The 26,703-nt window shown below is 43.9% G+C and overlaps 2 long non-coding RNA genes and 1 pseudogene across 2 annotated transcripts in view; 1 reads left to right on the forward strand and 2 right to left on the reverse strand.

The window, feature by feature from the left end:
• Nucleotides 1-6,036, reverse strand: part of LOC142097914 (uncharacterized) — a 72,621-nt gene extending 66,585 nt beyond the window's left edge. Inside the window, exon 1 of the long non-coding RNA XR_012678274.1 lies at nt 5,881-6,036. This is a non-coding gene — a long non-coding RNA (uncharacterized LOC142097914). The remainder of the gene's footprint in view (nt 1-5,880) is intronic.
• Nucleotides 6,037-7,564: 1,528 nt separating this feature from the next.
• Nucleotides 7,565-8,999, forward strand: LOC142096987 (uncharacterized). Its single transcript, XR_012678078.1, has 2 exons — nt 7,565-7,649; nt 8,820-8,999. It is a non-coding gene; the product is annotated as an uncharacterized LOC142096987 (long non-coding RNA).
• Nucleotides 9,000-17,826: 8,827 nt separating this feature from the next.
• The window catches only part of LOC142098522 (ras-related protein Rab-17-like), a 39,159-nt pseudogene continuing 30,282 nt past the window's right edge, over nt 17,827-26,703 (reverse strand).

Here is a 26,703-nt window from a genome sequence, read left to right on the forward strand (position 1 = left end):
ATCAGAAATCACTCTTGAGAATACAGCCGATGCCCTGGTTTCATGGGGAACCTTCAGTGTACTGCTGCTTAATGTAATGGGAAATGAGTTACCACCAGTAAAAGTCGTCGTATGTCCTGCCTCATCCTGACATGGCAAATGGATTTCTCCAACAATTGATGGGTTTTTATAGAGACCTCACAGAAGATGTAATGTATGCCCTTCAGGGTGATTATTACCTCCAGACACTGCATGGAAATTACAGCGGTGTTAAGTTTGTCACCCTGCAGCCTGATATTTAAGGCCCTTAATGAAGAACATGACAGAATAAAATGTTTATTACACAGAAGAAAAAAAAAAATCATTGCACCATTCATAGTGCAGGCAACCCGGGTCCGACCCGGGAATAAACCGTCGATAAATCCCGGGTTGAAGATCCGGGTTTTTAGACCCGGGATTTTTTACTTGTACCATTCATACTGCACCAAGACCCGGGTCGTTTGAGCTCGCCCCGGCAAAATCCCGGGATTTTGGTGCAGTATGAATGGGGTATAAGACACCTAACTTCACTGCTCTGAGACTGTACTCTGACAGGGATGTCCAAGACACCTAACTTCACTGCTCTGAAACTGTACTCTGACAGGGGATGTCTAAGACCAGGCCCGGCGCTCCCATTAGGCAAGGTTAGGCAGTTGCCTAGGGCGCCAGGCTCTGGTGGGCGCCACAGAAGTATTGTACTATAATACTGTGCAGCGACCGCTGAGCATACCTTCCGCGGCCGCCGCACAGCTTCAGATAGATCCACAGGGAGGGGCGAGGGGCCATGGATCGCGACCGCCGTCCTCCCCTCTAACAACTGATGGGGCGGACCGTACCTCTGACTTCTCTCCTCCACTCCCCCTCCCCGACTGTCGGGCGTGACATCACCATCATGGCCCAACATTGTCAGTGAGGGACGGGACCCAGCACTGAGGAGTATCTTTATGGAGTCGCCTTTAGGGTAAGGAAAGAGAGGGGAGGGGAACATTTAGACCCGGAGGGGGGGGGGGGGGGGCGCATTGAGACCCATGGGGCGGGGCAGTGTGCTGGGGGGGTAGATTTGAAATTGTGCTTAGGGCGCCGAGGACCCTAGCACCGACCCTGTCTAAGACACCTAACTGAACTGCTCTGAGACATATCTATATATATCTATATGTATATATATATGATGATGAAGATGTTGATATACATTAGAGATGGTCACTGACCCCCGTGTTTTGGATTTGTATTCAGTTTTGGATCTGAATTACAATTGTGTTTTGGTTTTGCAAAACCGCCATTGCGTGTTTTGGTTTTGTTTTGCTATTTTGTTGGAAAATCAATGTTTTTAGGCCTAAAATAACCAAATTTAGTGCTCCACCTCTTTCTTGGATAAGTAATGTAATTGTAAAGCTAATAAATTATCAAAAAAAAAGTTTAATTCCTGGTAGGTAGGCCTTCATTAATTCTACACACAAACCAGATTGTCTTCCTCTCCATCTATGCATATTGGCAATGCAGCCATCGTCTTTGGGTGTATATTACACACTACACTTATAGTTAAATATCTAAAGAAATGGACAAAGGCAATTTGGTTTCTGTCTCTATAGGCCCCCCTCCAGTTGTAGAAAACACAAAAAAAATCAGCCGTTATAGACTGTACAATATTATTTGAAATGGACAAAGGCAGTTTGGGGTCAGTCTGTGTATGACACCCTACGCATAATGAGAAATTGCCAAAATAGCAACCTTTCAAGATGGCACGTGATATGGAAATGCCCCAAGTCCCTTTCCTCTTTGGGGGTAGATTGAACCCTAGACTTAAATAGAAAGTTTTAAAAAGATGTTATCATCATCATCTGGATCTTCAACCTCATCCTCATCAATGTGTACGTCATCATCACAGACTATCAATTCATCGCCACTTGAATCCGCCATTAGAGAACAGTCAGTGCTTGGATGTCTTGGATGGTGAAGGCCTTCCTCGTGGAAGATGTAGTTCATTTTTATAAACATCATTTTCTCCACATTTTTGGGAAGTAACCTTCTATGGCGATCACTGACTAAGTTCCCGCCTGTACTGAATACTCGTTCAGAGTACACACTGGAGGGTGGGCAGCTTAGGTATTGCAAAGCAAGTTTGTACATGGGTTTCCAAATGGCCTGCTTTTCCTCCCAGTAAGGAAAGGGACTGTCTGGCATTTCCATATCAATTACCTCTTGAAAGTAATCCTCCACCATCCTTTGCATGTTTATACTCGTATTGGATGGAGTTATGGACAAGGTGACACATTTTTTAGAAAAATCCTTCAAACCAGCCCAGATGTTAAATTGTTCTGGCCTGCCCCCTGCTTCTTCCCTGCTTCTTTTTTGGAAATTTAATTTTTTTAAGAGCAGCAGCAGCTTGAGAAAGTGAAGGAGGACACGTAGTCAAGCCGAGACCCAGTTCAGCGGCCAACTTGCTAAGCAATAGCTCCTTGCAACAGTTCACATCTCGCTCATTTACAAGTAAAGACTCAATGTAGGTCTTAAACCTTGGATCAAGCACAGTGGCCAAAACGTACTAATCCGAGTTCAAGATCTTAATAACTCGAGGATCATTGTAAAGCGAATGAAGTACTTGATCGACAAGGCCAACATACTTTGCTGAATTGCTTGCTTTCAGCTCCTCCTTCAGTTTCTCAAGCTGCTTTTCCAATAGTCTTATTAAAGGAATGACTTGGCTCAAACTAGCAGAGTCTGCACTCACCTCACACGTCACAACTTCAAATGGTTTCAGCACCTTGCACAGCACTGAAAGGATTCCCCACTGTGCAATACTGAAATACATCCCCCCTACTTTCACAATTTCATGGCTTGTGCAATATGCTTGGATGGCTTTGCGCTGTTACTCCATCCTCTGAAGCATGTACAGGGTGGAATTCCACCAAGCTACCACCTCTTGCTTAAGTTGCTTAAACTGCTCTTGGAGCTGCTGTAATCTCCTACATTCTGTGGCTGAATGCCTGAAATGGCCTGAAATTTTATGGGCCACCGAAAGCATCTCCTGCACCTCACGGTTATTTCGTAGGAAGCTCTGCACCAACAAGTTGGTGTGAGCAAAACAGGGAATGTGCTGGAAATCACCCAGCTGTAATGCTCGCACTATATTGTTGGCGTTATTATTATTATCATTATTATCATTTATTTGTTAGGTGCCACAAGGTATCCGCAGAAATGACATATCCTGGGGAGAGTCCAAGTGGTATAAGCCATGTATCAATCACATCTCTTAGTTTGCGTAACAAATTGTCAGCTGTATACCTGTTAGTGAAGTCGTTGATACAAAGAGTGGCCTGCCTGTGACAAATGTGACGTAGTGGTGTACATGCTGCTGCTGTTCTTGCTGGTGAAGGTGAATGACCAACCCAATGGGCTGTCACAGTCATATAGTCTTTGGTTTGGCCACTTCCACTTGTCCACATATCTGTGGTTAAGTGGACAGTGGGCAGAATAGCATTTTTCAGAGCATTCTCTACATTTTTACACACTTTTTGGTATCGTTGTGGAAATGCTTTACAGGAAAAATGGTGTCGCGATGGAATTCTGTAACGCGGACACAAACCTGAATTAACTGTGAAAAACCAGCTGCGTTTATTGTGGAGATTGGACGTAGATCTAACACTAACATTGCAGCCATGGCGTCTGTGATTCGCTTGGCGACTGGGTGACTGCTGTCATATTTGCTTCCCCTAGCAAATGATTGTTTCACAGTTAATTGCTGAAATGTAGGACTGCTCATTTTCTTGACCTGCCTCTGGGCTAACGATTCACCCCAGCAGCAGCAACAGCAGCAGCAGTGGAACTAACGCTTTCTTCATAGGAATCAATTAGAGTGCAGGAGTCATCCAGCCTTAATAAGTGGGATGCAGGGCTAACTCCAAGCGCTACTGAGGATATTGATGAGGATGGTGTGGTGGGTGTATTTTGTAGCCGTCGGGATGTCGTTGACCGGAGGGTCTTAGCTGATGATGGAGTGCTGTTTTGTTTTTTTGGAAGAACTTTCAGCTTTTTCCAACACTTTCCCATGAACTCTAGTTAAATGGCGTAACATAGACGAGGTTCCAAGATGGTTAAGGTCCCTCCCTCGACTGACTGTGGCTTGACATACACTACAAATGGCTAGACAATTGTTGTCTGGATTTGGGTAGAAATAATTCCACACATAAGAAGTGGATTTTATTTTTTTATTGCCAAGCAATACAATGGCCTTTTTCTTGTCACGTGCCAGAACTGCTGCCACTGGTGCAGGACTTACACAAACAACCTCATCCTCATCAACATCCTCATTAGCGCCCTCATCGCCTACACAATTCTCCCCCTCATCCTCTTCTAATTCCAAAGTGGCATCCTCAATTTGTGTATCACCGGCTACACTCGGGCTGTTCAGGCACACATCAGCAGAACTGCTGAATGGGCCCTTCTTTATGGGTACACAAACAGAATGCTCACGATTAGACATACCACTGTTGGATGCACTCTCCACAGGGATTGGTGTCATTTCTGATTCAGAGCAAACATTATCCTCTAATGCCTTACTTTTATCTTGCAGCTCGGCCTTGACACGTAACAGTAGTTGTGCACCACTTGTAGGCTCGGTAACAATTTTGGATCTGCCACTAATAGAGAAAGGCGAAGGCCTGATTCTCTCTTTGCCACTGCGTGTGTAGAATGGCATGTTGGCAATTTTTTTTTTTATCGGCAGTTAACTTTTCCTCAGTTAGACTTTGTTTTCGCTTCAACGCGGTCATTTTTTTTTGGTGTGTGTTTTTTTGGATGATTTCAAAAGACGGTGTAGTTTGACATCGCCTTTCCCAGATGACGTACTGGGAACACTACCATCAGGACTGGTGACAGAACCGGGTTGCTCATTTTGCTCATATGTGGACTGCTTTGAATCCATTCTGAGCCCAAAGCACTTGTAGTGCTACAAATAGTTTTTGACACTGCTGCAATATAGTTCTTTTTTGACAGCCAGATAAATTTCTGCAAAATAATGGGGGACACCTCAATAGCACTTGGAGTGCCAGAAACTGAACAAAAAAACCCTCCCCTCTCCTCCTCTTACTGCTGTAACAATCTGGTATTAAGCTTTCAATGCTGCTTAATACAATCAATCACTGTGCTGATATAGCCAGTGTGACCTAACCCTGCTCTCCCTGTCAAATGGCGATGGATTGCTATGGAGGCTGGTATTTATGCTTTTTAAATCTCGCGAGATCCGAGCTCAGAAAAACGAATACGTCACGATGACGTTTTGCCTCGTTTTCTAAACCGAATGGGTGGGAGAGCAGGCTCGGTACTCGGATACCCTAAATTCGGTAGGATTCGGATCTCGGGGAACCGAGCCCGCCCATCTCTAATATACATACAGCTGCGCAAACTTCTCAGAACATATGGCATGTGGATGATAACTAGTTAAACTCATATGGAATATATCCCACACAGGATGGGACAATATAAATATTAATAATCAGGGCTGCCAAGAGGAATTCAGGGCCCGGTACAACAAATTCATGGGGTCCCCCCTTATAGTTGAGTAAGCAAAAAAATTTTGCGCCGCCGTAATTTTTCATGTGTATGGTCGCACAATTGGGGGCGTGGCAATGCGCCGTTGGGGCGTGGCTAGCACAATAAAATCAATAGGTCCTGAATTCCGCGGAGCGTGACATTTGTCCAAGCATTCCTGACTTTCAGGACATCTAGCACCCTTGTGTAGAATAGGAAGAATGCAGTGTGCACACAAAGAGTTCAGTCTTGGCCTGCGCCCACTGGACTCACAAAACATTGACATTGTCCCTACTAGAATCACAACATTTCACACACTATGCTACTCTGTCCTACCTGTTCTTCTCACTTTTACCACATGTGGCTGCAGATTTCTTTAGTTGCGGCTTGTCTGGATCATGGAATGTTGGAGGACCTATTTGGAAAAAAAATGGCTACATTTAGAAAATTACAGTCAGCCCCACCGTTAAATCAATAACATCCATTATTAATAATTAGGCCTTCCTCCAGCCAACATTAAAATAGTATTCCCATTACCCCGCAAACAAAATAGCAGCCATTAATTAGCCACCATCTACCTCACACACACTACATTGCCAAAAGCTCTGTGCCATCACACACACATTACTGTGCCCCATTATCATCACCACACTATGCCCCCTTATGATTACACTGAGCCCTCCATGCTGCCTTTGCCCCTTTCTTTAACCCCCTGTGCCATGCTGCTTGTCCTTTTCTTTAGACCCCTGTGCCATGCTGTTTGTCCCTCTTTTCTTTAACCCCCTGTGCCATGCTGCTTTTGTCCCTTTTTTTTAACCCCTCTGTGTCATGCTGCTACTGTCCCTCTTTTTTTAACCCCTCTGTGTCATACTGCTATTGTCCCTCCTTTTCTTAACTCCTTTGTGTCATGCTGCTATTGTCCCTCTTTTTTTAACCCGTGTCATACTGCTATTGTCCCTCCTTTCTTTAACCCCTTTGTGTCATGCTGCTATTGTCCCTTCTTTTTTTAACCCCTGTGTCATACTGCTATTGTTCCTCCTTTTCTTAACCCCTTTGTGTCATACTGCTATTGTCCCTCCTTTTCTTAACTCCTTTGTGTCATGCTGCTTTTGTCCCTCTTTTTTTAACCCGTGTCATACTGCTATTGTCCCTCCTTTCTTTAACCCCTTTGTGTCATGCTGCTATTGTCCCTCTTTTTTTAACCCCTGTGTCATACTGCTATTGTCCTTCCTTTCTTTAACCCCTTTGTGTCATGCTGCTATTGTCCCTCTTTTTTAACCCCTCTGTGTCATACTGCTATTGTCCCTCCTTTCTTTAACCCCTTTGTGTAATGCTGCTATTGTCCCTCTTTTTTTAACCCGTGTCATACTGCTATTGTCCCTCCTTTCTTTAACCCCTTTGTGTCATGCTGCTATTGTCCCTCTTTTTTTAACCTGTGTCATACTGCTATTGTCCCTCCTTTCTTTAACCCCTTTGTGTCATGCTGCTATTGTCCCTTCTTTTTTTAACCCCTGTGTCATACTGCTATTGTCCCTCATTTTCTTAACCCCTTTGTGTCATACTGCTATTGTCCCTCCTTTTCTTAACTCCTTTGTGTCATGCTGCTATTGTCCCTCTTTTTTTAACCCGTGTCATACTGCTATTGTCCCTCCTTTCTTTAACCCCTTTGTGTCATGCTGCTATTGTCCCTCTTTTTTTAACCCCTGTGTCATACTGCTATTGTCCTTCCTTTCTTTAACCTCTTTGTGTCATGCTGCTATTGTCCCTCTTTTTTAACCCCTGTGTCATACTGCTATTGTCCCTCCTTTCTTTAACCCCTTTGTGTCATGTTGCTATTGTCCCTCTTTTTTTAACCCCTGTGTCATACTGCTATTGTCCCTCCTTTCTTTAACCCCTTTGTGTCATGCTGCCCCCCCCCCCGTTTTCCTCCCTTCACTTACCTTTACTTCTCTCCTCCTTCTTGTCTTCTCTGCTGCTCTGTGTTCCATTGCTCCAGACTGACTGAATGCTGGGCGTGACATGATGATGTCACACCCGGCATCCAGTCAGCCTGGAGCAATAGAGCACAGAGCAACATAGAGGAGGGATGCTGGCGCCGCAATCACGTGAGTATGGTTTTGGCTTTTTACTACCCTGCTCCCCCCACCAACGACCGAGCCCCCCCCCCCCCCCCCCCCTCTGCCGAAAAAAAGAAAAAAAAAAAAGAATGAAAAAAAAAAGTTTTGAAAAAAAAAAAATTTAAATAAAAAAAAATTGTCGGCACGAGGGCCCGGGCTCCCTGTATTATGTATAGTTGTGTCCAAACATTAAGTGCTTTGTCTGTAATCTTCAGTCTGACTGCAGTTATCTTCTGCACTACTTATCTCTTGTTAGCTCTTCATTCACCCTTAACCTCTCCAGTGCCAACATCCCGACAGCTTCATAAAGAGAGTCTATCATTGCTTTGCTTTTATCATGTTCTATAAATATTCTGTTTTAAAGTTCTTATAAATTAAGGATGAACACAGAAATACATTATTCATATTATTATGTGATAGATATTAGGATATACAACAATCACTGTGTACTTGATACCATCTAAGTATATATCAGTCCTCACAGTTTGTTTATATATAAGGGCTACATTATGCCTGTCATAAATTCGGACTGCAAATAGGGATCACTTAACCTTATGAAAAAAGCATTGGCAGTACACAGGACCATTCAGAGTGAACACTGAATAGACATGGATGTCCATTTGTCATTCATTCCGTCCAGCTTTCCCTCAAAACTCTTGTGTGTGTGGTCGGTACATTTTATTTGCAGTTGCAGTGAGCGACATTAACAAAGATCCCTAAAACAATTAGATGATAAAAATTTAAAAACATTCACTGTGAAATCGTCTCTCAAAAATAGAAACAGTAAACCCAGCTCCGGTCTGTTCTGATGTGTCTGATGGGCTGGCCCCTGTCCTAACCAGGTTTCCATAAACCACAGCCTACATCAATTTCACAGGTCGGATAAATGAACTCTCCCATTACTGTACCTTCCATTTCCAGCTTCCTTATTATTACCATGCCAATGATAGGCCACCATTACTATTCCTAATTGTGATACATTGTTGCATAAAGAGGGACCTGTTGTATTATACTTAGCTTACATAAAAATACAGACAGTCACTATACATTCATGAATATACATGTGAATAAATGTTCATACTGACAGTAAAGTAAACAATACATTGAGACATACATAAGTTTTACATTTTGATACATATTCTGCTTTATTTGTCACAGATCCGGACATTGACCCATCGTGGTACACAGGCCGTAGGATCCGTCCAGTGGGTCGCTTCGGTAGGAGGGGCACTGCCTGGGAAGATACCCGGAAGTCCATGTATAGACCACTGGGCCAGACAAGTGTCCCAATAGAAGACAGCTCTGAGCTAAATGATAACTAAAAATAAATTAAGTGTGTGAATGTGTCAAATCATTGCTTACCTATGGTACTGTATAAATGAAGGGAATGTACAGCCCATTTTTCAGTCTCATTGCCAGTTTGGAGTCTCTGGTAGTCTGTGCACATTAGAAAATTGTCAAGAGATCTCTCTGACATTGGAAAGGTCACACCTTCAGTGCTCTACTAGCTATTATTTCCAGATCATATAAAATAATAATCATTTAATCAAATAAATAATACTATAGGGAATATTCATGAAAACTGGTGCAGAGAAAAAAGTGGTTCTAACTCATAGCAACCACTCAGACATTTTCTTTAATTGTATAAGCCAGGGGTTGTCAACAGGCGGACTACTGGCCACCAGTAACCCTCTGAGCCTTAACCTGTGGCCCCATCCAATCGTATATAACAAAGCAGAGAATAAGGAAAATTGTAGCAACCAACTTCCGCTTCATATGACCTCATTTTGCAAAGTACATGGAGGTCAAGTAGCTTAACTGGAGGAGGAGGAAGAGATGCGCCCCTTTTGAAGGCTGGAAGGTAAGAAAATCACTGGTCTAAACTGTACAAAAATATGAAAGTTAGACTCTGACTTGTTACTATAGGTTACCTGTCCTAAAGTCTAGAGTCCCCACATGTGTTAGAGAGTCTTCCTGTCTGTAATTGTTCACAGTAGGTCATGCATGTCTATTGTAGACAGTGAGCCTTCAGTGACAATCCTGATCTGTGGCTCTTCCTCACGTCTGCAAAAAAACGTCACTATAGTTACCATATAATGCTGGTTTGAGTAACTGTTGTGCAACAGCTGAATAGCTGCAGGTTACTTACCTATAAGCTATAACCTGCTCATTGAAGATCTTAAAGTATGCTATGCTGAATTATTTAGTTTCTGTGGGCCTGATTCATTAAGGATCTTAAATGAAGAGGATTCTTATTTCAGTCTCCTGGACAAAACCATGTTACAATGGAAGGGGTGCAAATGTGTGTTCTGTTTTGCACAAGGGTTAAACACTAAGGGCTAGATTTACTAAGCTGCGAGATTGAAAAAGTGGGGATGATGCTTATAGCAACCAATCAGATGCTAGCTATCATTTTGTAGAACGTACTAAATAAATGAAAGCTAGAATCTGATTGGTTGCTATAGGCAACATCCCCACTTTTTCAAACCCGCAGCTTAGTAAATCTAGCCCTAACTGTTTTTTCATGTAACACACAAAAACTTGATAGCTTATTTGTACACTGAAATTTAAAGTTGAAATGTGTGTGTTACATGAAAAAACAGTCAGTATTTAACTTATGTGCAAAACAGAACACACATTTGCACCCATTCCATTGTAACCTGGTTTTGTCCAGGAGACTGAAATAAGGATCCTCTTCATTTAAGATCCTTAATGAATCAGGCCCTGTATGTGGGCAGAAAATGAGACGTACCTAGCCTGCATTGAGTCATGAATGCCTACAATATGCATATGCATATGTGTGTAATAACTTGTCACTCTGCAATCTGAAAGTTGTTTGAATAGTAGGCAACCAATACACAGCCAACACTTGCATTAAAAATGATTTTATAGAAAGTTATACAAAGCATTGATTTCCACAAGATTACCAAATACCTAATACATAAGTTACCAAAATATCAGTCAAATTAATAAATATGTCTTTGGTGCAATATTCTCTGGGGTTTACAGCTGGTTTTCAAGTAGATGAGTATTGGATAATTTATACAGTTCTGCCCCAGTAACTAAGGTCAACTCTCTCACTGTAGCCCCAGCTTGTTTAATACGCATCCACATCTGTCATTTCATTCATTTTCTTTTACTTTATTTCCCATTCATTCTATCACTTGTAAAAATGAAAGCACTGCCTCTTCTCCTTTCGAAATGGAATAATATTTTATACCAACCAAAATAAAAACAAATTAGTGTAAAGACACATTTTTGTAATATGACTGTGGATTTTCTGATTTACTTTCTGGTCTATAATTTTGCATGTCTTATAAACCGCTTATGGTGGACCATATATAATACCATTTTCACCTTTACCAGAGTAACTTACAAACTATAATAAAGACACAGAGACTTGAATTGGCGTTTGAAAGATCAGGAATTTATTGAAGGCGAAACCTGATGGGGAAAATTGGTGGCCAATATAAACAGACCAATAAGCATCCAGGCCACACCTACAAGATGTAAATTCCGTCCAAACTAATATGGACCCAACCAGGCGTAAAAAGCCAAACTCCCCCGTTTGGCATATTAGCTGAGGCCCGCCCGCCTAAGCGGAGCCCCTTAAACCCCGAAGGGCTATTCTGACTAATTGCCCAATCCCTTTAAGGGGAGAGTGCCTACTACGCCTTAAATGTAACAAAATGGCCGCTGATTGGGCTGCTTACCGCCACAGCTAAGGTTCCCCACCAGGAACCGCAGCCCGCCACCAACTGACCTCTCATAGCCAAACAATAAAACCAAATATCTGCTCTAAAAAATATGCCATATCCAAATCGGACAAGTGCACACCGTCGGGCCTATAGTACTGCGTCAAAACCGCCCTTATGGAAGGATAACTAATGCAACCACCGCCTACCTCCTGAAAGATTTTCCGCACCGCCCGATTTATCTTTCCATGAGCTTTCTCAATACGAGCTGGCTTAACCGCCCCTCTCCAATTCCGCCTAGGGATAATGTCGGACCAAACTATTCGGGCTGTTGGCCAATGTAAATTAATGGCCCCGACATCAGATTTTATCTGCTCAATTAACTCCAAACTGGACCACTTACCCAGGTCAATCCCCCCAAGGTGGATAATAAGTACTGAAGGACGCCCAAACCTACTCTCATTGTCTTTTAGGATAGTCAACAAAGACGCCCAACGCATTTCCCTAACACCTATCCATCTTATTGACTCTGCCCGGGGAAATTTGCTCAAATCATGAGCATGACCGCTCTTACCGGCCCAGAAAATAAATGAATGTCCGACCAACCAAATATTCCTCCCATCCTGCCGTGCACCTGCAATATGGAGTAATAATGCATGTAAATGAATGACAAAACATAATATGATTAATACGGAAAAACAGGAATACACCACATTCGCGCATGACGCAGGGTGACCCATGCGGAGGTAAAACCGGAAACCCCGGGGTGCCACCGCCAATCAGGCCCCCGGAGAAAAGAAATGGCGAAACCCTCCGCGCTCCCTTTGAACAAGGTAAGCAACGCAACGCCATGGGTCAGCCTTACTACATCGCCCTGACTAAGCCTATAACGCCACTGCTGGCCTAACATACCTCTTAAAACACTTAGAACTCCATCTACCCAAAGCCATAATGCTCTGATCCGACACACCTTCTTCCGCCGCTACCGTAGCTGCCCCAATTCTAAAGGAATGTGTCCCATAGTCCGATGCACTCAAACCAAGCAACTCTTGAATACTGCTGAAAATTGGAACTTCGTAAGGGGGAGACCATCACTATGTCTAAGCCAATTATCACCGGGAGCAGGAGACCTATCCCTGTACAATCTTGTCAATTCTACTGGACAAACTGCCGAATCCCGGTTCCGCTGCAAAGTGACCCATTTCCCCCTCCCCAAAGGATCTGTCTTTGATCTATGAATTTTACAAGCAATACTCTCATCTTGTACCACAACATTCTTAAACAGCAAGCCTGAATCAACTGCCGTCCTAGACGACGCTACCAGCTCACATATCCTAAAAGCCCCGAAGAAAGCCATAACGAATGCCAGCCGAAACAAAACCGCCTCAAACTCATCCGTCGCCACAAACGTGATAACATTCAAAAGGTTCACCAGCATTCTCTTATCAATCGGTCTACGTTTATCCTCTAACGGAGGGGAAATTCTAGCCCAACCTCTTAAAACCTTGCGCACCAATGCCTGTTTGGTAACACCCCGACTACCGTTAACCTGCAGAAAAAAACGAAATACCAGCCAACGCAGACACCATATATGTTTTAGATCTACCCGCCTGAAAACAGTGCCACACATATGCGAGCATGCACTGCCGCCTCGTCTTACCTCGAGCCTCATCAGATCCACAAAACCCCTCCCCAGACGACCAAGCCTCCCGATACTTCTTCAACATCCCAGGTGCAACTGAACGCCTAGCGAGCTCTTCTATCCCGGCCTTATAATCTGCCAGACAAAATCGGGGCATGAAACACCATTAACATTCGCATGAGGGGCTAACAAACGAAACTTATTTCAATCAAACCTGGACAAGGCATCCGCAATACTATTATCTACCCCCGGTACATGCCTAGCCCTAAACGTGATGTTAAGAGTAAGACATCTATAAACCAAATGTCTCAACAGCCTCAGAGCTGGAAGGGAGGTAGCCCTCTGATTATTAATAGCATGTACTACCCCCAAATTTTCACACCAGAACAATATACTTCTATTAACCAGACCAACCCCCCACAACTCTATAGCTACAATGATGGGGAACAACTCCAACAGTAAGAGATTCCTCGTTAGGCCCTCCTGACGCCAAGTCCCTGGCCAAGCAGCTGCACACCACTCCCCGTCTAAGTAAGCCCCAAAACCGGAAGACCCAGCAGCATCAGTAAACAATTGCAACTCCATGTTATTGGCGCCAGGCAGGGGCCACAAGTAAACTCCGTTAAAACGTTCCAAGAACAAAAGCCACATAGCCAAATTATCCCTAATTTCTTTGGACATTCTCACAAAATGCCTAGCCTTTGTAATGCCCACAGTAGCCCTCTCTAGCTTCCGACAAAAAACCCTCCCCATGGGAATGACTCTACAAGCGAAATTAAAAAGACCAAGCAGCGACTGTACCTGCCTCAACTGCACTTTACCCTCACCCTGGACAGTCTCAATTACACCCCTAAGCTTAGCCACCTTCTCTGCTGGAAGCCTACAACAACCCGCAACCGTGTCAATTTCAATGCCTAGGTATGACAATCTCACAGTCGGGCCTTCCGATTTGTCCGCTGCCACCGGAACTCCCATTACTCTAAACAGCGCCTGAGCAGAAAATAACAAGTCCTGACACACTGCCGTACCTGCTGGCCCAATGAACAGAAAATCATCAAGGTAGTGGGCGACACTCTGATGACCAGACCCGGCCACAACACACCAGTGGAGAAAAGTGCTAAAACATTCAAAAAATGCACATGACACCGAACACCCCATAGGTAAACATTTATCAAAGTAAAACCCATCAGACAACCGAAAACCCATATACCGAAATGAAGACGGATGCAGGAGCAACAACCCAAAAGCCGATTCAATGTCCAATTTAGCTAACAGCGCACCGGCGCCACATTGCTGCACCAACAACAAAGCATCCTCAAAGGACTGGTAACCAACTGAACATTCAGACTCTGCAATCGCATCATTCACAGATGTGCCCTGCGGGTGAGATAAATGCTGAATTAGACGAAACTTTCCCACATCCTTCTTTGGCACCACTCCCACCGGGGAAAGAACTAAATCAGTAATCGGGGGAACCAAAAAGGGGCCACACATTCTGCCCAACGACACCTCCTTACACACTTTCTCGTGCACTACCCTCGGTAATTCCGAGGCTGATTTCAAATTCCGAGGCGTACCAGTCTGCACCACACCTGTCACCGGCAACATGAACCCAACATTGAAACCATTCCATAAAAACTCGGCAGCCCTTCTATCAGGGTACCAACCCAGCCATTTCCCAAGTTCGACCAATATAATAGGCGATGCCGCCTTACCGAGTCGCGCCTCCGGTGGCGGCTCTATCAGTAGTGGCAGGACCGCTCCTCCTGGGGCACTCTCTCCTTGGGTGACCCACACTGCAGACTGAACACACATGTCCGAATCTGCAAGCCGCACCTCTCTCCCATTGACCCCCATTGAAAGCAAAACACTTCCCTCGAAAGGGCTGGCTAAACCGCACCGGGGGCTGCCTCTGTCTTTCCACGCTCACATCCGTACCAGCCATCCTCAGCTACGTCACATCCAACCATACCTCCACATCCTTACACCCAAAATCCATCAATGCCAATCCATCCTGCTTCCTCCGGAAGGCCTCATCGTACCGCCTCCACATAGTACCCCTGGATCGGGTAAACATCCCTTGTATTAAGTATATATACTTAATCACGCTCATGTGCTCAGCTGGCCTGGTTTCCAGGTAACATGCAGCAAAAACTAGGAAGCCCTCCAACCAACTCTGAAAACTCCGATAGGCTTCCTCTCCCACGCCAGAGCGTGATCGTGCTGCTATTAAGCCATCCTTAGCCTTTTTCGTGATGGCAAACATGTCCACAAAACGACCAGCGCGTATCTTACTGCGCACACTGCTCCTGATATCATGGAGGACCGCTGTATTAGCACAGCGCACAACATCACCGCCCGAGGTACCACCGTCCTCTCGAGGCCCCCCGCCTCCAACATCCGCTCTACGGCGGGAACTCTGTAACTTCCTCCTCAGGAGCCTCACCAACTTTGCGTCTGCTCTCCCAGACCCGGCCGGAACCTCACTCTCTGAGGCTGAAGAACTTATATCGGAGCTAAAACCAGACCCCCCGCTGGCATGCTCACCGAATACACGGCCACCTCCTTCCACACCAGATGGGCCCACCGTGACCAATGATGCGGCTTCCGTGGAAGAAGCACGCCCAGATCTCCGACCCGGTCTCGCACGACCCTGCGGACCTGCAGATGGGGGAACAGAAGAAGAGCTTTCCGGCCCGGGACCCCCGGTTCCCGCACTCGCAGGCAATACTAAACTCCGATCACTAACACTCTGGCTAGACGCCACCACTGTACTCGGCTGCCGACTACGTAAACTTGTTGCCGCCGTGCAGGTAACGACCCGAAGACCGGCCGGGGAGGACGCTGCACCCTGCCCCGAACCAGGCCCTCCAGACGTCAGCTGCACGTCGCTAGGCCCTAATATCACTGCTGGCGAGGAAGCGGGAACCCGAAGCCCCTCCGAATCTGCCGCCCCTAGGGTGGCGGCCCCTGTGGAAGAAGCACTTGATGTTAGCACAATATTACCCGGACAGCCGGGACCTGAGAAATACGGCCATTAGCCGAGGGAGGAGGAAAATAAGGTGGGGCAAACCCCCAAGGTGGGTAGGAGTACGGAAAAGGAAAATTCGGAAACCCATGACCCTGCGGCCCCCCGACCGAACCAGACCCTTGGCACTGTAAGGGAAACTGATGGAAGCCTGTAATTGGCACCTGACCCGGCCCATATCCCATTGCCCATGGAGGATAATAACTAGGCCCGGAGGGGCCAGACGTACATGGTTGCCCCATAGGTGCTCCGGGGTCGCGCCTGGGAGGAAAAGGCATGTGCCCCCCTGGATATAAAGCGCCCGTCCCCGTTGAACTAACGGTATCTAGACTCTGTGTGGCACATACTGCAGCAACAGGAGGGGGAATGGGAAATGTAACAGACCCGGGACTGGAGAATAGGGGCAGAGGAGGGGGGGGGGAAGGGAAAGGAACCCCAGGGGGAAAGGGGGGCCCAGAGGAGGGAGGAGGGAGGGGGGGAAAGAAGGGAGCAGAAATTGCTGGGGCTGGGAAAAGGAAGCGGCAGGGGCCTGGATGGGCTTGGCTGAAATGAGGGGGGAAGGAAGGGGGCAGAAACAAGCGGCGTTACATGGGAGGAACTATAAGGGGGAACATTTACAATGGCCTGGGGGAACGCAGCAGCAGGGGACTGCTGACAGCCAGAAGTTATGGTGGGGGAGGGTACTACGGCATTTTCAGCCCCCTGGATAACAACGGCAGAGCCTACAGCCTCCCCCCCTCCGCAGCAAGGACCACCTGGTCCCGGCGGGGGGGGGGGGATCAACAGAAACGTAAACATTGATGGCAGCGGTGGGAATGGCGGGCGCTCAAGGAAACAAAGAAACTAAAATGGCCGCCGGGACCCCAGTCCCCAACAGCGCATGCGCGGCCGAACGCGCACGCCCCTGGCCGCGCGCTCACTTCCGCGCATGCGCAGATACTTTCTTTGTCGCCGCAGTAGCGGCGGTTGTTCCCGGCCTGCCTGATGCCATAGTGGAGGAAGGGGCAGAGGGTACAGCCTGCGGCGAGTCCCGTAGCTGGGATCGCCGCTTGGGGAGGGGAGCAGAGGAGAGAGAAGCCTCTATTAGGCGATGGAGGGGGACCCGGACCCGTTTAGCACGGAGCATGGCTGAGGATGGAAGAAAAAAGGGGGGGGGATAATGAAAAGGAAAGAAAGAGGGGGGGAAACCGGAAAAATGGGAAATGAGACAAAGAAAAGGGGAGAAAAGCAAAGAAAGCAGGGGCAAGAGAAAATATAAGGAAAAAGGGGAAAAACACAGCTACAAAAATAAAGTACAAAAGAAAAAGCACCACAATAAAAACGGAATCACACAGAATTAGAAAGTATACACAGGATGTAACAGAATAACACCGAAAAACAGCATAAAAACAGTATAAAGCAATACTCACCAGGACAGCAGAGAGCAGATACTCACTAACAACTCCAGCGGCAAGAGGATGTCATATCCTTTACCTATACATTATAAGCCTCCTCTGTGAAACTAAACTCCTCCCCTTCCGACTCCACTGATTGGTAATTCAGATTCTTACCACCACCCAGATAAGTTAACTCCTGGTATGCCTGTACTTTTTTCTACTGCCAGCCCCCTCAGTGTTTATATCACCTCGGTCTCATGCAATCCCTCTGTTATATTTCCTTCTGTAGTAGATGTAATGTATTCAGACCCCAAAATACAGATTTCCCGTTCTGCTCTATTTCATTATTATTCTTATTCCTCATACCAGTTTAATGCCATCTATACTTTATTCCCCCCCACCACTTGTTCTTTATTAAGCTGTCTTAATTCACTACTAATGTTTCTCATTTGCACAGTAACACAGGTGTCCACAATTCCCTGCCTTTCTCTCTGTTGTTGCTGAGTCTTTATTGGAATTTGCAGCATGTGTTTATTACACCAGAAATATGCGTGCCCTGCACATTGAGGTGTGTGTCATTTCTGCGCTCTTTGTCTTCCTTCTGCTGTTCCCAAATCAGTAGTTCACAGGCTGGAGATAAGGGAAATAGGACAGAGATCAGTAAGATTTACAGGCAGCACAGAACCATTCTATTAAATATGTATGTGCATTAAGTGGCAACAAACTAACAAGCATGAGTGTGTAAAGGAAACATTTGTTGTGTAACGCATGAACAATCCCTAACAAATAAGGAAGGAAGCCTATGAAAGAGATGGAGCCACTGATGGATGTTCAGATGAGTGAAACAACATCCTTGTGGAAAGTAATTTAATATTCCTAAATGTTGTATTACTAAATCACTTTATATACAGAGATCATAATGCATGTATTCACAAACCTCACAATCCATTTAATAAATAGTACATTTTAATTGCTCAGGTCACCACCACAAGAAGCCTATGAGCATACTTAGAAACTTTAAATATATTGTTTGTTGTCCCAGCATGCAAAATAACATGTAAATACATCCCACATACAACTGTTACCAGAAAGTTGTTGAAATTAAAAATATTTTTGGTATGCACATACTGTATGTAGTTCTTTGGTTTGCAGAGGAATAAAACACAAAACTCAGAAAAATGCACTAATTAGCAGTTTATTCCACACATAATTCCTTAATTAGGCATTTCAAATTATTGGCACCTTTTAGAAGTAGTTAGAAAACAATTAGATTTCAAGCAGGTGATTCTCCTTCACTTTGAAACTGAACTCACCTGTGGTGACTGTCAGATGCCTGCAATATGAAAATCACTCATTGAACAAGCTTGAATAGGACTCATTCTTTTTGGTTTTTTTTGGCATTGGGCCTGATTCATTAAGGAAAGTTAAGCAAAAAATTGAGTAAGTTTTCTTTCTCAAGTTTTCTGGACAAACCATGTTGCAATGCAAGGGGTGCAAATAAGTTTATTATTTTGCACATAAGGCTTTTTTTTCATGTAGCACACAAATACTTGATAGCTTATTTATACACTAAATTTTAAAATTGATCTAGGACATGCCTTATCCAACTATAAATCTGCCATCACATTTTAAATTTACCTCCCCCTTCAATGCAACATGATTTTACCTTACTTGCTTACTTTTGCTTAACTTTCCTTAATGAATCAGGCCCGCTGTGTGTACTGCAATGAACCTGGAGAAAAGAAAGCCAGAGCATTATCTGAGGAGGTCAGACAGAATATTGTAGCCAAGCACGGAAAATCTCAAGACTACAAATCAACCACCAGAGATCTTGATGTTCCTGTTTCCACTGCACATAATGTTATTAGGACATTTAAGGTCCATGGCACCATAGCCAATCTCTGTGGAGGTAGCTACAAATGAAAACTTGAATGGAGATTGCAGCATAAGATTGTCCGAAGGTGGAAAAGGCACTTCGATCACCTGTCAAACTGGTTTGAACTGACTTTCAGATAAAAGGTAACACAGTTTCAGTTCACACCCCATCATCATCAACTCAATGAAAGGCGGTAATATGGTAGGAGGCCCAGGAGGGCCTAATTGCTGGGAGAGACAAAAGATAACCCAACTGGAGTTTGCCAGCACACACCTCAACAAGCCACATTCTTTTTGTTAGAATGTTCTGTAGACAGATGAGACCAAATTAGACTTTTTGGTAAAGTACATCATTCCTATTTTTACACAGAGCAAAGTTAATCTTTCAAAGAAAAAAACCTTACCCACAGTCAAACATGGAGCAGTTCAAGACAATATGCTGGACTGTTCTGGAGTGGCCAGCAATGAGCCAAGATCTAAATCCCATAGATCACCAGTGGAGAGATCTGAAAACAGCAGTTGGGAGAAGATACCCTTCAAATCTGGGGAAACTGGAGCAGTTTGGACAAGAAATGTGGATCAAGCTGCCAGTAGAGAGGTGCAGGAAGCTCATCCATGGCTATTGAAGTGTTTGCATGTAGTTAGTTTGACCAAAGGCTGTGCTACCAAATATCAATTTTAGGGTGAGATTTTTGTAAATGATTGTACAGAATAAGAGACGTGGATGGATTGTCCAAAAATATACAGAATATTTGGTACTCATTGTGATCTTATTGCATTAGATATGCTTAATGTTTGTAGACACTCCCTTATATGTTTAAGCTTGGATCTTTAGTGATGGTCCCTAAGACCATGGGGAATGCTGGGAAGTTGGGGTGGTGGCAGTGTGCAATGTACCTAAGTCTGCAAATGGCTGAATAAAGAGCTCAGCAGTGCCCACCCATGCTTCAGTGTCCTGATGAACTGATTACAAGTAAATTAACAAAACATGGTGTCAGAAGAAGTTTTAACTGGACTGCTAGAGCTCAGAGTGTGAAAGAATCCTGCAGAAGTCTGTAAAGCTGTGACACGCAGTGTCTGAATATCTGCCTCGTGCTCTGGTCACATCAAACAGTGAGTAACTATGGATAGGCTGTCTCCTCCAGCAGGCATGCTCATGTCTGGCAACTTGTCTGAAAACTGGAAAAGATTTAAACAAAGGTTTAATATATATCTTGCTGCATGTGGAGCTGATGCAATGGAGGATAAAACAAAGTCATCCATCTTCCTCCATGTGATAGGAGAGGATGTGCTGGACATTTATAACAGTTTTCAGTTTGCTGAAGGGCAGAATATGGTGCTATCTTCTATAATGCAAAAGTTTGAAGATTACTCTGTGCCAAGGAAAAATGTGACATATGAAAGATATAAGTTTTTCACCTGTGATCAGAAGTCTGGAGAAGGATTTGATTAGTATGTTACAGAACTGCAATCACTCAGCAAAACCTGTGAATTTGGTGATTTAAAGGACTCACTGATTAGAGATCGTATTGTCTGTGGAATACCTGATAATGGACTCAGAGAAAGATTGCTGAGAGAGCAAGACCTAACACTAGACAAAGCAATGACTATGTGCAGATCTGCAGAAATGACCAGACTACAAGCCAAACAGTTACACAAGGAATCTGATACTACTGTACATGTGGTGAAGAAAACAGAGCCAAGCAAACCACCATTCTCTAAAATGAAGCAGTCTAAAATGCAATCTAATAGGAAAATCTGCAGTAGATGTGGAAATACTCCTAAAATGTGCCCTGCTTATGGTAAAACCTGCATGAAATGTGGTGGACTTAATCACTTTGCCAAATGCTGTAGAACCAATAGTGAAACAAATAAAGTGCATGCCGTTGAACAAGCTACGTCTGAAGATTTTTTTGTGAATTGTATTGAACTTTGCAGTACAGACAAGAAAGAATGGATTGTTCCTTTAACAGTGAACGAGATTGTCATTCCCTTTAAGCTTGATACTGGTGCGCAGGTGAATTTGATATCGTTTCAAGACTATAAGACTTTTAGAGTAAAACCTAAAATTCATCCAGCCAATGTGAAAGTTACAGGCTACACTGGGGAGGAAATTCCTGTGAAAGGTACATGCCTAGTGACCCTGAGCTACAAAGGACAAAAGTTCAAAACATCTCTACTGATTGTGGATAAAGATGTACAACCAATTCTAGGATTAAATTCATGTGAGAAGCTTAACTTGATAAAGAAAGTTTTCATGGTGACATCACAAGTAGAAGATGAATGCAAATCAGTGTTTACAGAATACAGAGACATGTTTGAAGGTTTAGGTTGTCTGCCTGGTGAGCATAAGATAAATCTAGACACGCAAGTTCCTCCAGTGATACACCCTTGTAGAAAAGTGCCATTTGCGCTGAGAGAAAAACTAAAACAGGAGTTAAACCGCATGGAAGCTTTGGGTGTGATACAGAAAGTTGATGAGCCTACTGAATGGGTAAGCTCCTTAGTAATTGTTGTAAAGAAAAATGGACAACTCAGAATATGTCTGGATCCAAGAGATTTAAATAAGGCTATTAAAAGAGAACATTTCAAACTACCAACCAGAGATGAAATCATGTCACAATTTGCGGGAGCAAAATGGTTCAGTAAATTGGATGCATCTTCAGGATTCTGGCAGATGAAGCTAGATGAAGCCAGCTCAATGCTGTGTACATTTAATACCCCAGAAGGTCGATACAGATTCCTTCGACTACCATATGGGATATTGTCTGCTCCAGAAGTATATCACAAAAGGATACACATGATTTTTAAATACATTCCAGGTGTTGAAACAATGATGGATGACATTATTGTCTGGGGATCTACAAAAGAAGAACATGATTCTAGACTGAGACAAGTAATGGAACTTATCAAGAAAGTGAATCTAAAGCTGAACAAGGACAAATGTGAATTTGGTGTGAAAACACTTACCTTTATGGGTGACGTGGTCTCGGAGGAAGGTGTGAAGCCTTACCCGAGGAAAATATCAGCCATAATAAACATGGAATGTCCTAACAACAAAGACGACGTGAGAAGATTCCTAGGAATGATTACTTACTTAGGAAAGTTTATTTCTCAACTCTCCGAACAAACAGCACCTCTAAGATGGTTGTTGGACAAAAATAATGAGTGGATGTGGTCACATGAACAAGAAGAAAGTTGGCAAAACTTGAAACGGACCATCACAGAGCAACCGGTACTAAGATTCTTTGATCCTACAAAAAGAATAAGAATTTCAACAGATGACTCACAATTTGGCCTAGGCTCAGTGTTGTTACAAGAACATGAGGATACATGGCAACCGGTAATCTATGCATCAAGAGCATTGACAAGTGCTGAAACAAGATATGCTCAGATAGAAAAAGAACTTCTAGCAATCACATATGCATGTGAGCGATTTCATCAATTTGTGTATGGTCAAGAGTTTACAGTGGAAACTGACCACAAGCCATTGGTAGCTATCATGGCTAAATCGTTACATGACTGTCCCATGAGAATTCAACGAATGCTTATAAGACTACAGAAATATGATGTCCAATTGCTGTACTGTCCTGGTAAATACATGTACATTGCTGACACACTTTCCCGTGCTGTGGACAAAAGTGAAGGTTCCAAAGGTCTGATGGATAAAGAGATAGACGCATATGTTAATTTGATTGTAGCTTCTCTACCTGTGTCTCTTGCAAGACAAGAACAGATAAGAAAAGAAACAGAGACAGACATCACAATGAAAGTGTTACAAGACATCATTCTGAAAGGATGGCCAGCAGAAAAAAATGCGTGACTACTGTCTATTCATGATTATTGGATGTACCGCACTGACCTTACGGTTGTCAATGGTATTATTTACAAAGGCAATAGAATTGTTATACCTGCACGACTAAGAAAAATTATGCTGTGCAAGATACATGAAGGCAACTTAGGAGAAGAGAAATGTAAACGGAGGGTGTGTGAAGTGATGTATTGGCCAAGAATGAACCAGGACATAGCACAGACAACAGCTACATGTGAACTGTGTCTTATGTACAGACCAAAGCAACAAGTCGAGCCGCTGAGTCCTCAAGCAGTGCCAGAGAGACCATACCAGAAGGTAGGCGCAGATTTGTTTGATTGTATTGGAAAAACGCACATTGTCGTGACTGATTATTATTCTAATTACCCTGAGGTGCAGACTCTACCTACAACTACTAGTAAAGCCGTAATCAGTTGCATGAAGTCAATCTTTGCAAGGCATAGTGTTCCTATGGAAGTGTTAACCGACAATGGACCTCAGTTTTCCAGCGCTGAATTTAGACAATTTGCTGAAGAGTGGGAATTTGTCTATACAACATCGAGTCCCCACTATCCACAGTCAAATGGGTTGGTGGAAAGTTCAGTAAAAACTAGGGATGAGCGCGCTCGGATTTCTGAAATCCGAGCCCACCCGAACGTTGCGGATCCGAGTCGGATCCGAGACAGATCCGGGTATTGGCGCCAAATTCAAAAGTGAAACTGAGGCTCTGACTCATAATCCCGTTGTCGGATCTCGCGATACTCGGATCCTATAAATTCCCCGCTAGTCGCCGCCATCTTCACTCGGGCATTGATCAGGGTAGAGGGAGGGTGTGTTAGGTGGTCCTCTGTGCTGTTTAGTTCTGTGCTGTTTAGTTCTGTGCTGTTTAGTTCTGTGCTGTTTAGTGCTGTGCTGTGCTGTGCTGTTTAGTGCTGTTTAGTGCTGTGCTGTGCTGTGCTGTGCTGTGCTGTGTTCTGCAGTATCAGTCCAGTGGTGCTGTGTGCTGTGCTCTGTCCTTCTGAGGTCAGTGGTGCTGCTGGGTCCTGTGCTGTGTCCTGTTCAGTCCAGTGGTGCTGTGTCCTGTGCTCTGTGCTTCTAAGGGCATAGTTATTTCCCCAATATTCCCCTGTGTTTAAAAAAATAAAAAAAAGTTTTTTTAAAAAATACCAAAAACTACTTTAATATTTTTTAATTACCACAAAATTTTCACAACCAATCCTGCAGTATAAGCCCATTGGTACTGCAATATTACCAAGTTCACACATTCAGCAGTAAAAGTCCAGTGGTACTGCAATATTACAAAGTTTACACATTCTGCAGTATCAGTCCAGTGGTGCTGTGTCCTGTGCTCTGTCCTGCTGAGTTCCGTAGTGCTGCTGGGTCCTGTGCCGTGTCCTGTTCAGTCCAGTGGTGCTGTGTCCTGTGCTCTGTGCTTCTAAGGGCATAGTTATTTCCCCATTATTCCCAAGTTTTTAAAAAATAAAAAAAAAGTAAAAAATAATAAAAAATTTTAAAAAAAAAAAATATATAATAATTATAACCAAATTTGCAAAACCAATCCAGCATTATAAGTCCATTGGTACTGCAATATTACCAAGTTCACACATTCTGCAGTATCAGTCCAGTGGTGCTGTGTCCTGTGCTCTGTCCTGCTGAGTTCCGTAGTGCTGCTGGGTCCTGTGCCGTGTCCTGTTCAGTCCAGTGGTGCTGTGTCCTGTGCTCTGTGCTTCTAAGGGCATAGTTATTTCCCCATTATTCCCAAGTTTTTAAAAAATAAAAAAAAAGTAAAAAATAATAAAAAATTTAAAAAAAAAAAAATATATAATAATTATAACCAAATTTGCAAAACCAATCCAGCATTATAAGTCCATTGGTACTGCAATATTACCAAGTTCACACATTCTGCAGTATCAGTCCAGTGGTGCTGTGTCCTGTGCTCTGTCCTGCTGAGTTCCGTAGTGCTGCTGGGTCCTGTGCCGTGTCCTGTTCAGTCCAGTGGTGCTGTGTCCTGTGCTCTGTGCTTCTAAGGGCATAGTTATTTCCCCACTATTCCCAAGTGTTTAAAAAATTAAAAAAAAGTTATAAAAAAAAATACAAAAAAATAATTTAAATTTTTTTTAATTACAACAAAAATTTGCAAAACCAATTCTGCAGTATAAGCCCATTGGTACTGCAATATTACCAAGTTCACACATTCTGCAGTATCTTGTGCTACATATAATGGAGAGCAAAAATTTGGAGGATAAAGTAGGGAAAGATCAAGACCCACTTCCTCCTAATGCTGAAGCTGCTGCCACTAGTCATGACATAGACGATGAAATGCCATCAACGTCGTCTGGCAAGCACGATGCCCAATCTCCTAGTACAGGGCATGTAAAATCCAAAAAGCCCAAGTTCTCAAAAAACAGCAAAAAAAGAAACTTAAAATCATCTGAGGAGAAACGTAAAGTTGGCAATATGCCAATTACGACAAGTAGTGGCAAGGAACGGCTTAGGCCCTGTCCCGTGTTCATGACTAGTGGTCCAACTTCACCCAAGGATCAAAGCCCTCCTCCCCCCCCCTACAAAAAATTTAAGAGAGTTATGCTGTCAGCAACAACAACAAAACAGCAAAGAACTCTGCCTTCTAAACAGATGACATCACAAATCCCCAAGGCGAGTCCAAGGGTGTTGTTGGTTGTGAACCCTGACCTTCCCATCACTGTACGGGAAGAGGTGACTCCATCCAGCATTTGCAGCACGCCCTCTGCATATGCTGGAAGGATCACCCACAGTCCAGTTACAGATTTGGCTAATGAAGGTGTGAATGTTGTGCACTGGGAGGAGGATATTGATGTAGCTGGCGCTGAGGAGGATGTTGATGATTATGATGCAGACAGATACCAAATTGCATTTCTCAATTTCTATTTATATTCTAGATTATATAACGGCTGAAAAGTTTTCTGTTTTACTCCTAGTGGAGAGGGGATCTGATGCAGACAGATACCAAACTGCCTTTGTCCATTTCTTTGTATATTTGAATTGCTAGTTCTACAGTCTATGCAGGCTGCTTTATTTATATTCAACTACAAGTGTAGGGCGGGGGGGGGGCATAGATAGCCACCAAAGTAACGTGGTCCATTTAATTTCACTTTCTAGCTCCACAGTCTGTGCAGCCTGCTTTTTTTTATCTTCAAAGTATTTATATTTACAAGCCTTGCAATCTAAATTAACTAGAGGTAGTGACGTGGTAGAACTCCAAAAGGCAGTTTGGAAGCCCCTGTACAAACTGGCTCTATTTTTTAACTGAGTTGTCCCCCCTCCAGTGTGTACTCGGAAAGAGTTTTTAGTGCAGCGGGGAACCTGGTCAGTGAGCGGCGAAGGAGGTTGCTTCCTCACAACGTTGAAAAAATGATGTTTATAAAAATGAATAATCAATTCCTCAATGAAGTACAGCACTGCCCTCCAGACAGTACAGAGGGACTGTGGTTGTGGAGTCCAGCGGGGACGAATTGATAATGTGTGAGGAGGAGGAAGTACACACTGTAGGGGGAGAGGAATCAGAGGTTGAGGATAAGGACGACATCTTTCCTCAGTAGAGCCTGTTTAGTTTGTACAGGGAGAGATGAATTGTTT

The sequence above is a fragment of the Mixophyes fleayi genome, chromosome 7 (genome assembly GCF_038048845.1).
Source record: "Mixophyes fleayi isolate aMixFle1 chromosome 7, aMixFle1.hap1, whole genome shotgun sequence".
Lineage (NCBI taxonomy): Eukaryota > Metazoa > Chordata > Amphibia > Anura > Limnodynastidae > Mixophyes > Mixophyes fleayi.